This window comes from Cebidichthys violaceus, unplaced genomic scaffold (genome assembly GCF_023349555.1).
Source record: "Cebidichthys violaceus isolate CVI_PGR_0920_01 unplaced genomic scaffold, fCebVio1.0.p SCAF_80, whole genome shotgun sequence".
Classification (NCBI taxonomy): domain Eukaryota; kingdom Metazoa; phylum Chordata; class Actinopteri; order Perciformes; family Stichaeidae; genus Cebidichthys; species Cebidichthys violaceus.
Genome location: NW_027176965.1, coordinates 414,929 through 429,093, shown reverse-complemented (window position 1 = coordinate 429,093; position 14,165 = coordinate 414,929). Strand labels below are relative to the sequence as shown.

The 14,165-nt window shown below is 44.7% G+C and overlaps 1 protein-coding gene across 1 annotated transcript in view; it reads left to right on the top strand.

Annotated features, from left to right (window-relative positions):
* Positions 1–4,981: 4,981 nt before the first annotated feature.
* The window catches only part of lmo7a (LIM domain 7a), a 32,359-nt gene continuing 23,175 nt past the window's right edge, over positions 4,982–14,165 (top strand). The window contains exons 1-2 of the mRNA XM_068702123.1: positions 4,982–4,995; positions 12,822–12,852. The gene's annotated coding sequence lies outside the window, so the exon portion shown is untranslated. The remainder of the gene's footprint in view (positions 4,996–12,821; positions 12,853–14,165) is intronic.

Below are 14,165 nucleotides of genomic sequence, written 5' to 3'. Positions count from 1 at the left end.
TCGGTAACGCTCAACATGTTTGGCAAGACAAGGACAAGTGGAAGAAACAGACCGCACTCATGCTCGACGTCAACAGTAAACACGGTACTCGCGGTAACAAACGCTGCGCCGTCATATCTGTGTTATGACATAAATCACATTTACTGCAGTTTGCTTTGGACCGTTAGCGGGACAACTGGCTGGACACCTGCTGAGGTAATGAAGTGCAGTCAGTGTCTCCTCCGTCAGCACCGTCGGTGTGGTATTTCCGAGCGCTCGGACAAAAACCCGAAACCACCTGATCATAAATTCTCCAGCGAATGTGAAGGCTCCTGGTTGGCCCGCGGCGATCAGTTACAGCCAACCACATGGAGAAAAGGGGAGCGCCTCTCAGAAAACAAACATTACTCACTCTCCCTCACGCTGCTGCGTGAGAAAAGCTTTTCTCCCAAAGTATTCAGGTGGCGCTGCTGAGCTGTCGCTCTCTCCATAGGCAATGAGCGTTCTTTAAGGGGAGGCGCTACGGCTAAACAGGTTCAAAAACACAACGTAATTAACGGATATCTCCATGAAGCATCCCCAGTTTATAACTTGGTGATTTTTTTGCTTTACAGTTTCTGAAAATGTATGTTTAAATATGCAAATATTTGGGGAATGGATAATCTACAGACGCAAATAGACAGAGCAGTAAAACAAACACCCAAACGTGTAGCTTGGATGTTTTCCTTCCTTATTAGTTATTGCTCATAGGGTCTCACCTGAAGTGTTGAACAGTTTTAATTTAGCTGTGTTGTGAACTCATTTAAGCATTTGATTGTATATTTCTAGCCAATTGTCTCCACATGGTGAGATTAATGTGTCTTCATGTATATATATATATATATCTATCTACACTAAATGTTGTCAGAGAAGAAGAAACTGCTCCACTGTCTAAATGTCACGTGGAAGAAACACACAAAGAACAAGAGTAATGTGTCTGTAATGTAGATAGGATATAACTTGCATCGCCGCCCAATGCAATGCTCTTTGCAAACACGCCTCATTAGCGCTCAAACACGTTTCCTAGCATTACGGTCATAACTGTGGATTCAGTTTTGCTCTCTGAAAGATCCAGCGCTCAATCGGCACCAGGCTTCAGCTGTAGCAGAGTAAAAAGCTCAGGGAGGGAAAAGAGGGGGGAAAAAAACAAAACGGAAATCTCTGGTTTTTGCGGAATATATAGCAACATTGGCTCCAGACCCGGCCCTGTTCCTTGGCTTCGTTGTGTCCAAGAGAATGTTTCCCATGTCAGCACCATTATCCCCTCCTGCTGCTGAGCAGTCAGCGAGCCGCGGGTTTTGGACCGTGGCACCCCCGGTGCTCTTCGCCCCCCCCCCCCGGTCACCGCTCTAAACCGGTGCTGAAGCAGGAAGCGGACAGCTGTGCGGTCGGACGGCCAGCTACGTGAGCGGGGGCCCCCCGGATCTGAGGCCCACTGGGCTGACTCCAGAGAGGGACGGAGTCAAAGAAGACTCCATCGGCCTCTGCCCACCGTAAAGGCGCCGTAATTGGCATGTTGCTGGATGTTCCCGCATACACCAACTCCTTGGTGAGTTGAGGTGGCAGTGGGAGGAGATAAACAGACAGTCCCAAACGACCCCCGAGGGTGTCTTTACTCCTCTAAATGTCTGTGTAATCATCCGAGCAATGACAGGCATCCCACCGTGTTTTGTCACTGTGTTTGTGTTGTATGGGTGCGTGTTATGTCTGGATCCGACAGCTGGGGGGGGGGTCTATTGGGTCCGTTTCAGGAGAGGCAACATTTCCAGTCTTCCATCTCTTCTGGGTTTATTGTCGCAGGACTTGGAAAGGCGTAACCGGATATTTTAACCATAGGTTTTGCTGGCGATTTTTGCGCCGCCAAAGGGGTCATTGGAGGGTAAATGTAGAGTATGCCCATTTTAGACAAAGCAAGAAACAGAGGGGCCGCGACGGGACCGGTGGGATCCGAATCGGACACCTTACAAGTCGAGTCTTTCCGTCTGTCGGTGCCGAAAGTGCTTGAAATCAGGGGGTTCCTCGAGTCTGCATGAGAGGATTAGGAGGTGCTGCTGATGGGCGCAGCATATTTAGCAGGATTATGTGCAGGCACAAGTCAGCATAACATTCCTTCAACATCATTATCTCTGCATGTTCTGGGGGGGGGGGTTAAGTGTGTTCATAATGCTCTTTGAGTTTAAATGACATTCAGACCTAAGTGATATTAATGATCCTTTTACCTTGATTATACTGGATTGATGGTGAGTCTTGGCTTCACAAGGGCTACACCAGGGGTCCTGTCGCTCAAAGAGCTCACTGGTCTTTTATGATAATTTTTATATCATCTGGGCCAATATATCGGTCGCTGTTAGCTTTTTATCGTCGTCTCGCCGTACGTGTTGGTGGATAAGTAACAGGAAACGACCAGCGATTATGTCTGTGTGTCTCAGTTGCATAGATTGTCCACCAGAGAGCACTGACAAATTAAAAAAATCTGTAAATATTGAGGTCATCGTTCTTGGTCTATGGTATATGTGTAGATTATGTAAAAAAAACATGAGTATTGGGAAATAAATATCCATATATCATTATTGAGTGTCTGAGTCGGGCGTTCTCACATTCAACATGCAGAGTATCTGCACTTGAATGTTGCGACACGCCGAGGCGAGGCGAGGTTTACTTTGTGGTTTCTGACCGTACATGCCGTACGCATGCAATGACAAGGTTGTGAATTAGGTGTCACTGAAAAACGCTCACGTGAACGATGTCATCGGCAGTGACCCGACTCTACTCTGTGCACCTATCTGGAAATATTACCAGGAGAAAGCAGAGGGGGAGAACATATCTTGTGTGTCATAGTGAATAAAGGGTGACCCCGGTGCCTGATGACAGAGAAGGGGGGGGGGGGGGGGTGTTGATCCTTGGCCTGTACGGGTCCCACGGTGACCCCTAGGGACCGGCAAAGTGCCGTTAAGGGACAAGCAAAGCTGTTGGTGAGGGATTCCCGCACAGAGAGGTCAACATTGTCTCTAGCATTTGCTAATAAGCATGTTTGCCGTTTAAATATAGAACTAGCTACCCCTTAATTATTCCAGCCCACGTTGGGGCCATGTGTCATTACATGAAACCCTCCTAAGAGTTCTGTCCCAGTGGAAGTGCCGACTTACGAACAAGACACTCGGGATTAGAACTGGAGAAGTCATAACCCCTGAAAGGAATGGTGTGTTTTTTTCTTTTCTGGTCGCAGATGACTTTTTAAACGCACGTATATTTATAGAACAACTTGCCTTTTTGCCATTGTGCATCACTCTCCCACATCTGTGCAAATCATGTGCACACATATAAAACTCTACGCAGTATAAAATGATTGACACACGGTGTAGGACACGCCCATGTCCTCCCGTCGGTTTCTATCGACCGACCCCCTCTGTATCATAGCAACCAAATGTCTCCAAAATACTCCACCGCCCCGCAGATTCCGCAGGTATTCTGGAGTGAAGGGCTTGGCCGGAGGGGAGGGGACGGTTTCAGGGTGTGAAGAGAAGGAGAGCGCAGCAGGCATTGTGTGTGTGTGTGTGTGTGTGTGTGTGTGTGTGTGTGTCACCGTTCTTTTACACTGGCACGGCCGGTTGGGTGGGACTTGTGCAAAGCTCTGATGTCATCCTTCCTGGTTTGAGGTCCCCACCCTAACCCAGCCCACAGGTAGCTTTGCTACTGTCAGTCAGCTCCTGTCACGCAGCCTCTCCCCTCCCTTCCCCTCCCGCATGTGTGTGTGTGTGTGTGTGTGTGTGTGTGTGTGTGTTCTGCACTGGGCCACTTCTTATTTGCCACACACACATGCTCCTCCCCGTCCTGTCTCTGCTCTCTGGCTATGTGAACTTTGGAAGCAGTGAGTTTAGGCTCTGTCCCCTGCCAGAGAATTCTTGTGTGATTATTCTTCGCCTCCTGGAGGTGGACAACCCTCATCCCCGCTTTGTTCTCTGTCCAGGACAACCTCAACGTCTTCCTCAAAGCCTGCAGGAAGCTCGGACTAAAGGAGGCGCAGCTCTTTCACCCGGGAGATCTCCAGGACTTATCCACCAGAGTCACAGTCAAGTAAGTTCTGATCTGATCAGCTTTGTTAACATACAGGCACCACTAGATGCCTGTCCTTGCCATTCACAGAGCTGAGGTCCAACTCGTGGTCTTGGCTCCTTGATTGAACCGGCTTCTTTTTTTAATATGTTTCCATTAATATGTGCCGAAAGTGTAAATGTGACTTTCACACATTGCGGAGCACGTGTGTCCTCGTGTGAGACATGATTGAAGCAGCAGTTTTTAAAAAAAGGTCAGCGCTATTTTCAGTCTGCATGTATTCTTGTGTTGGTGAGCGCCCGGTTAAGCACAGCTCTATTCTATTCAATTCGCAAATCAGCCTCAGAGGGCTTTACAATCTGTACACATCATCCTCTGTCCCGGGACCCTCACCTCGGAACAGGAACAACTCCTTTAACCGGGAGGAAAAAAGGAAGGGGTCCCTCTATCAGGATGGACAACATAACAGAGTTACCACTCATTCAATGCATGTGACAGAAATGATTCATATCATGAGAGTAGTAAGCAGAATAATGACGGAAAAATGACGACTACTGATAATAACAGCAGCAGTAGATATAGTAGAATAATAATGATGAACACATCTATGTGTTTTCTATATGAAACACAAGATTGAAGAATGAAGCACGTCTGGTGTTCTGATCTTTCAGAGTTGATTTCCTTTTTGAAGTCAGGGAAGCAAAGGAACATCAAGACATGTTTTAGTCTCGATGGTGTGAACAGAAAGAAGCTCCGCTGAGCTGGACAGAAAGAAAAACGCTGTTTATACTTTTTCACTTTCAGACAGTTGCTCTGCGGTGGTTTGCGTGCCGGTCCGATATGCCCTGCGGTATGTCGAACAACCTGTTCAGCTTTCTTTTTTTTCTTTTTTTTAACACAGGTGCGCCTCCAGGAGGGAGCGAGGTAACCCAGAGCTCAGAGCACAGTCCATCCACAGTGACACTCTCTCTCTCTCTGTGTGTGTGTGTGTGTGTGTGTGGCTGTACAGCACTGCTGTGCAAGCACAAAGAAAAAAAAAAAAAAAGTGCTTTAGCAGCCATACCTCCAGGTTGTTAAACTTCAAGTAGATAAGCATGTAGCAGCAAATACATCACTTTAGGTGGCAAAATGACGCTAGTTTACGTCCTGTAATTAAACTGTTCCTCTGAGATGTCGCCACAATTGGAGGACCTTTTTTTTTCTTCCCATGATCCACCCATGGCTCATTCTTCAGTAACGCTGACAATGGTGTCGAAACCGCGGCGGTCGTAAAAAAAACAAACACGGAGGCAGATGTACTGTACACTGGAATATGAACTCTGAATAAACAAATCTGCCTGTCCTTTTTCATCAAGACACACCCTGTCTTTCCCCACAGCAGAGGACACGCTGCCCTAAGGCACGGCCGTGTCATAAACACCGAGACGAGTCTTTTATGGACCTGTTACGTTATCGGACATTAGCGTTTTTCCTATGAAACAGGCGCTGAAGGACTCTTGTTTCAAAATGACGTTCACAATGTGGGGGGAAAAAAAATGGCACCTAGATTTATGCGGAAAAAGCTGACATGTGACTAAAAACTCATTTCACATTATGTTGTTCTGCGTGTAACCCTTCGACTGTCCCGGTCTCACTGCTCTGTTGGAACTGGGTGTGCTCGGCTCTTCTGCAACCATGTCTGGCTGCGTGCGGGGGGGGGGGGCACTTTCTATTTTTAGGTCCTTGGGGTCACTTTGACAAGTGCTTTTAATAGTGTGTTGCCCCCCTCCCCTCCCAATACATTCATTAGGTTTTGCAGTTGTGTTTTTTTCACTTCATAAGAGGAAGAAACATTTATCGGTTCTTTGTGTCTTTGGTTGCTGCTCACGCCAAACAGTTTCAGGTTCTCTGTTCTCAGAGGAACCCTCAGCTGCTCCGACTGTAAGTCCGTTCTTCAAGTTGATTTTTTCAGTCACTTCTGTTCTTCATCAAATGCAGCGACGTTTCATCGGGCTAACATGTAGAAATGTTCGTAGCCTCAGTGTTGTGGTGCCCCACGACTGCAGTATTTAGAGATGGCACAACGCAGAGTAACATGAGGAGCTGATCCCAAACATGGCTGCAGACGAGCACAACCAATGGTTTTATTTCACTGTGGCTCATCAGAGCCTGTATGCAAATGAGGCACACAGAGAGAGAGAGAGAGAGAGAGAGAGAGATGTCTCTATCAGCTGTCTTTGCTCCTGGTGTGTGTCCAACCTCCACTCCCTTAAACCCCGTCTGACAGGTGCTTTGCTCAGCTTCCCTGTTCTCTGTTTCAGCAGCAATAATGTTGTTATCCTGTTGGTGATGTAAGTTTCCTTTTCCTAGTAAAGCCTTACACTGATACATGAAGCAATCAGCCAGCCCGCCCCCCCCCCCCCCCCCCCTCCCCCCCCCTCTTTTCTGTTGTTGTGAACTTTTCAATTTATTTAATTTTTCTTGCATATTTTTTGTTGAATTTGCAGGTTTTATAGATAAAGTTATAGTTGCGGGCACAGTGTAAATATTATTATATTATATTATTAATTCATTCATTTCAATAGTCATTTATCTGGGACTATTACCACACATATTCTGACTTCTCAAATGTGTTTTGTTGTGTTTTTTTTTTTAAATGTTGTGGCATTTAAAGACCAAACAATGAATGGATTTTTTTGAGGAAATAATAAGTAATTGCAGCCCTAATCAGCAGTCACTTGTATGAAAGGTGCTACACAACAGCACTGTCCATCTGTACACGTTCAGCACTAGTTCCCTGAAGAAGAAAGCTCCCATTGACTCAGGTGAATCTCACACATTAACAGTTGCGCTTGAAATCTAGTTATTAGCGTTGGCAGGTATCCTTCTCGAAGCTTGAGTCAGATATTGAATAAATATTAAAGCAAGGTGTGCTGAGAACACAGTTTAATTCACACTGGGCCGCGTTGTCATGACAGCCATAAAAGATTATTGGATGTCCTTGTTGACCTTTGAGCCTTGCGGTTGTTGTAGTATTGGCCTCGCCGCCATCTGGAGCACATGTTGCTCTATTGCCTCGAGTTGTGTAACCTGCTGTCTGATAAAAACGTGTATCAGCTACAAACACGTTGAACATCACAATATGTCATATATACACACATTTATATATATATATATATACACACACACACACACATATATATGTGTGTATATAACATGACAAACTGTTGCAGTAGAGGAACAGATAAGACTGTGTGCTGCTGGGTGACGCGTTCTGGAAGATTTCCTCACATCTTCCACGTGTTGCTGAACTATAACCGAGTGCTGAAAACACCCAGCGGTGTCATTCGGATCCGACCAGAATCGGATTCATCACATGTGATTCACCGGCTGCTTCAGGCCAACTCTGTCCGTTCCTAACAGCTGCCCAGGAAATGGGCCCTGAGGGCTTCGGAGTGCTTCAGATGAGTCATGGCATCTGAAAGTGCTCCATTTACCTCAGCCGCTTGCTTTCAGACACTTTTAGACATTCGGACGTTTCAACGGCGCAGAGCCGAGGTTGGACCGGCACCCTCGACTCTTAGTTGACATAAAGGAAAAAAGGCTAAAACACGCCGGGGTTTCCCTAGCGACACAAAAGGTCAGCTGATTACTGTACGCTTGACCTCCATGAATGTCTGAACAAGTGGCGTTTTGTCTTAGAGACACTGCAGGATACGCAGTGTTTATTTGGCATTACACTGGAACGTTACACACTGTGCCGCTGTACTTGTTGTTGCAGAGGGACTCGTGCTTATTCAGCTCATTTCACAGTGTAAGCTGCATTAACTTCAGCGTCACCCTCCTAATGCCTACTTTCTTTATCAAAGTAGTCAAAGATGAATTGCAGCATACCTGATCTCCTGCTATGTAGATGTTGTAAAACTCCCCGGAGAACAAGCTTTCAGTAGTGTTGGAAAGTAACTAAGTATATTAACTCAATTACTATACTTACGTACAAGTCTGAGGTATTTGCGCTTAACTTTTGTATCTCTGTTTTATGCTTTATACCTCGCTGCATCTCAGAGGGAAGTATGTAGATCTACTTTTGATACTTAGAATATGCTTTATGACAACGATGCATCAAACGGAAGTGTTAAACCAGCTGATTATCACCTGAGTGCAGCTCCCGTCGGCTTTACGGAGCTGCATAGTGAGTTTTCAGGGTTCACTCTCGCTCCGCTCTCATGGCGTCGATCGACAGCGGGGAACTGTTTTCAGCTAAAGAAGCTCTAAAGACCCGCCGTGCACCACCAGCTCAGCACCAAACAGCAGACAGACCCAGCTAAGGACTAGCTGGTGAACACGGTGCAGCATTTAGCAGCTGAAGAGACAGAGACTTCTCTCAAGAGTCGGTAGAGACTAAAAGCAGACGTAAAAACAGAGCGAATATTAGACTTGACCTGAAATTGACTACTTTTACACTGAAGTATTACTACTTGTATTGAGGTGAAGAACTCATGGCTATGAGTCCAGCTTTTTGCACCATGACCTCTGGCGACTGACAAAACAAATCCCCCACTGAGAGGAGTCCAAAGTCTCACTCGATGCCGCCGTTTGATTTTTAAGGAAATTATTGACAAGGGTTGGATGTTCTCCAAACCGAAAAAAAAAAAAAGGAAACTGCTCTGGACGGGCAGGTACATCAAAACAGTCATTTGAGGAATGTCAATGACCCTTTTCAAACAGTAGATGAAGAGGAGTGGCTCTGTGGTGTGATTATATTATTTGGATTACGCAACGGCATCCCTGGCTCCGGATCAAACCAAATGTTTGACCTACCTGAAGGAATGTGCCGTTTCCCAGACAAATTTGGACAGCCTGTTATCAGAATTTACTCAATACTGTACCTCACGCCGTGTGTGTGTGTGTGTGTGTGTGTGTGTGTGTGTGTGTGTGTGTGTGTGTGTACTGCTGTTGATGTAGCTCACTGTGACAAAGTCTGAATGCAGAACCATAATAAGGAGAGAGAAGTGGCCCGTGTGTTAGTGTTTGGGGTGTGGTTCACTGAGCTGGCACTGCACGTTCTGGTTTGGTGGTTCACTATGTGGCACTGCCGTCACTTCTCGTGGCAGATTGTGAAAGCAAACGAGCGATGATGGTGAAAGGCCAATAAAGTGTCCACACCACGGACACGGCCCTGGCTGTAAAAAAAGAAAAAAGAAAGAAAGGCCAACACAAGGGTTATATTTGTGCTGCTCCGAGCCTCACAGAGGCTGCAGTGTCTCTGATAAGTACGCGCCACAATGATGCCCGACACCGTCTTCACCCGCGGCTGACTCCTCTTGTTCACACTCCCCCTGTAGGTTTAGTCAGGACTACCCGGTGAGAGCGGCTGGGTGTGTCTTTTAAATCCAAACTATTTCGTTAGAATGACAGAACGTGGGTGAAGGAGGTTGGTGAAATGCTGCAGAGCAAGTGATCTTCATTGCAGAGGTATGCTTCTCATCACACATGCACGCCCACTAATTTAGGACTTTGGTGCCGGGTTTGTTAGTCTTTGGGATGGTGTTATTGTCTCGGCGACTGGTGCCTGGGATCTTGTTGGTGGCTGTGCATGGGACGGAGACGCATCCTGAGGTCTCCGTTTGGTCCACGCGCGGAGACGACGCTTCTGTCTCGGTCGCACAGCACACGGGACTCGATCGAGCTTGCGATTGATCGCTCGCATGTGTTTCTTTCTGTCTGGTCGGTTTGTACTGTGCAGAACACACTCCTCAACTGCTTCAAGTCAAATGAAATTGTGTGTTTTGGCGCAACAGATTCACTCAATTCAGTCGCCATACGACAAGAAAGAGGTATAATATATAGTGGAAGTTTAAATAATGTAAATTAGACACCTGTTTTCAAGTTATTCTATAGATTGTGGTTTTGATGAGTCTCTTAATAATTGATGCATCTGAAACGTGTGCGTCTAATGTTGATTGATAGCGTAGCTGTCGTCCACATATGCTGCGTCGTGGGGTTGTTTAGCGTTCAGCGAGTGGCTAACCCGCACAACTGATGGTGTCTTGTGTCGCTGCATCTCCTCTGGAGGTTAGTAAAAGAAGAAGAAGAAGAAGAAGAAGAAGGATGTCTGTCGCCCTTTGACCTCGGCGAGAGAGCGCTGATGTGAAAGTCTGTGTAAGCATGCAGAGGGTGAGGCTCGGGGCTGAAATGGCCGGCTGGTTAATTTGTCGCTGTGCAGCAGGTACATGTTGGCTGATAGGAGGCAACTGAAATGTTATATGTTATATTTAACGAAAGAACAGAAGTCCCGGGTGCCCAAACAATAAGTACGAGGAGAATTGTGTGTATCTCAGATATTGCAACTATAGCACAATCGAGTATTTGGGATCATATGGGAGACATTTAATAAAGAAAAAGAAAAGTTTTTGCCTCATTTTTCAAGAATCCTGACTTTGACAATTGATAAAAGCATGATTTTTCATGTGATCTAAAAATTGCAATGTTGTACTGTTAGATACTAAAGTATGTCCTTCACATATTTCAAGACCTCCGACCAATTTGTTTATTTATTTATTTGTTTATTTATTTTGCAGGGACAATGCACACCAATCGACAGTGAAACTGTAGGTGAGCCAGAGTTAGCCAGAGAGGCTAGTTTTCATCGGCTGTCCCCGGCCAGATGTTCGAAGGCTGCCTAAAAATTACAAAATTTCAAATAAAATGGAATTAAAATTCATAGATAGACAGTAACGTATAGACAAAACCAACAGACATATAAGCAAAAGAAAAGTGTACGACACTAGAGCAGAGCAGAAGAAACCCACCGACAGTAACACTGAGGCACATAACACACACATCAAAAATGGAAGATAGCAACACTGAACAAGACAAATGCACATATAGGCAAAACAAGCAGGCAGGACAGACAGTACAGCAATGTTTGCACACCTGATTGGCAACAAGCCATTCCTTTAGGCTGCGTTTGAATGTGTTGTACGTGTTTTGTGTGCGTATATGTGGTGGCAGAGCATTCCACGAGTGAGTGATCAGCAATCGGAACAAACGTTTAGCATTTTTCCTTCTCATACTTAATATAGTCTTTGGGCACAAATGGGACCCTGAAGTGTTTAAACCTGGAACAAAACAGACACATTGACATCTTCACAAGGTGAAAGGACTTTGACATGATATATATATATTATATTTCTTCCTTTCATGTGTGCAGGATACACAAACACAAATGGCTTTCTTCTTCTTCTTCTTCGGGCACATTAAAGTGGGTATTTTAATTGATGGTAAACTTACTTCACTGAGGCTGCTCCTTGTCTGTACTCTCTGTGCAGAACTGTGTTTCATACTCGGATGACGCTCTGTCGATGACTGCGCTCAATCATATGAGCGCTCAGCTGATTTCATCGGTCCCGAGGCTCCTCTGGAGGCCTGAAAATATCCCTTTATATATATATTTTCCCCTTCGGTTCAGCTATCACCGCTAGCCATAAATAAGCATTACGAGAAGCAGTGTGGTGGTAGTTTTGGTATACAGCTCTTTTTATTCTCTGGATGTGGCCGGCGCTGCTATAATCTCAGGCTTTGTGTTCCAAGCCACACAAGAGAGGGTATTTTTTTTGTTGCCCTCCCACCTCTTTTATTGGGCCTATAAATTTGCTGTATGCCAAATTGGTAACCGTCCATTTCAGTGTACGCCGTTGGCAAATCAGGATTCGCACCCCTGACGATGACGCATACTGGTGAGAAAGTTGATCTGCTCCCATTCCCAGTGGTTTCTATCTTCACCAGTCTGTTGTATTGTATTATATAATCCAATGAGTAAAAAATACTGAGTACTATATTAGACAGTCACTTCATTTGTCCCCATTTGACTGGTTGAAATGATGTGACGTCCTCGCTGTGTTTCCTCCTCCTGAACTTAGCGACCTGTACGCACCCGATATATTGATATTGACACGGCAGTCATCTCAGGTGTCGACGTCGGTCGCGCTGCATGCTGGGAAATGGTTTGTGAGGAAATCCGTGTGCTCAGGGGGAAGAGAGGCATGCGTGACTTTTGCGTAGCGCGCAGAGGGGATGTATATCTTCCCCTGTCACCGTTATGGCCACCGTGTGCACTGTAGCTGTTTATTGACCTCTCTAACATAGATACTACCTTAGGCGACAGGTACACAATGTGCATGAGAAAAACAACAAAAAAAAAAGGGAATATATCAGGTATGCAGGTTGACACTGTGAGTGTTGACACTGTGAGCTCAAGAATGAGCTGAGAGTGATTTGCTGACTCGTCGGGTCGACTGTCAAGCCCCAGAAATACGACTGACATTCTGTATGAGCTGGGTAGCAGGCGAGGGGCTCTGCTGCTCCGACAGCAGCGGCATTCAGCTAACAATCGTCAGTTATTAGCCGTATCGTTTGAAATCAGAAACAAAAACCCCCTTTGTGCACCCAAGCTTTAACTATGTGTTTTTACAGCCGCTTGATTGTGCGATTGGTGTAAAAATAGACGCCTAGAGCGCTTTATGGCTCACAATTATATTTTTTTTCCAGAAATGCGTGTTTGTTTCTCTCTCGGCCTCTGTGCTGCTGCTGCTGTTGTTGTTGTTGTTGTGTGCGAGTGAGTGAAGGGCTGGCAGTAGGTCTGGATTGTGCTCTCACTTTCCAGCCCTTTCACCGCCCAACACAGCCCCAACAAGCATGCCCTCTGTTCTTTTATTGTCACTTTCTCTCTCTCTCACACACACCTCTGTTTTCTGCCCTTTCTCTCGCAGGCATCAAGAGACCAACAGGAGGCTGAAAAATGTGAGTGGAGAAATATAACCTGGTTTTTTTGGGGTTTTTTAAGAGCTTGATTTCTTGACCTGTTATTCAGAAATAATAAAACATATAAGATAGTGTAGCTTCAGTCCTGTTCAGGTTTAATTGACAAACGTAATTCCTTAAAGGGGAACTATTCCAAGTCTTCTTACAGGTGTCAGCGACTGCTACCTACAGTACATGTGTATGTAGAAAGCCTTCTGTGGCTCCAGTGAGAGCTGTGCAAGATCTGAAACCTGAGCCGCAACCGACTCGAGTGATGTCACTTGAGTCTAACCATTAAAAATGTAAATGTATATATATATATATATATATATATATATATATATATATATATATATATATATATATATATATATATATATATATATATATATATATATATATATATATATATGTTGTGGAGTTAGAAAGTTTAGTTTAGCTGACCTCTGTAGCTCCTCATCTGTACTTGGGGCTCGCAGCTGTAGGCTATGTGCATTGTGGGTAATGTGGGAGCCAGGTTTTGAGAAGGAATAAGAATGTGTGGAATAAGAAATGCGATATCTGCTGCATCGATTATGATACTTTTTTTTTTTTTTTGAACAGTCCATCGTGAGTCTGACAATGCTATAGGAGCTAAATCATATATCTATGGAGTCCTTTTTTTAATTTATACTGTAATAGTCCCTTAAACATTTTGTACCATGAGATGACATTTGATGTGAAACAACTAAATATGTGGTGGTAACATAACATTTTGCTTTATTGCTTACACTCACTTTTTTGGGGGTCTTTGTGACAGGAAATGACAGATACAGGCACTAAACTAGTCCCAGACTTAATATGAGATATTAATCCATGAACTGCGTGGATGGAATTCTTTTCTGGGCTCTAAAAAGTATATATTGCGAGTCTTCTTCAAAAACACTGTAGGGTTTGTGTCAAATTGAAATGCTTTTATTCTACATCGTGAAACATATTCATAACGCCCAAGGCATTGTGACTGACACCGGTTTTCATCCGGTAAATTTGAGATATAGTGCAAGGTCCTGTCTGTATCCTGAAAGATATTAAATCACAAGATATAGTGTTTAATTAGCCATTTTGAGGGAATTTTTATCTCATAAATATTTTAGTAGTCATCAATTTTTTAAGTGCAAGTGAAAGAACAGTATTTCACATCACAGCTTCATCGTGTTTTATCAAACCCACCTTTATTTTTATGTGACACAAAACCAAAGAGCTGACTCGTCAGTTTGAAGCGTATCGTGTAAAAAAAAAAAAAAAAAAAAAAAAGGGAGGACCAGCTAAACGTT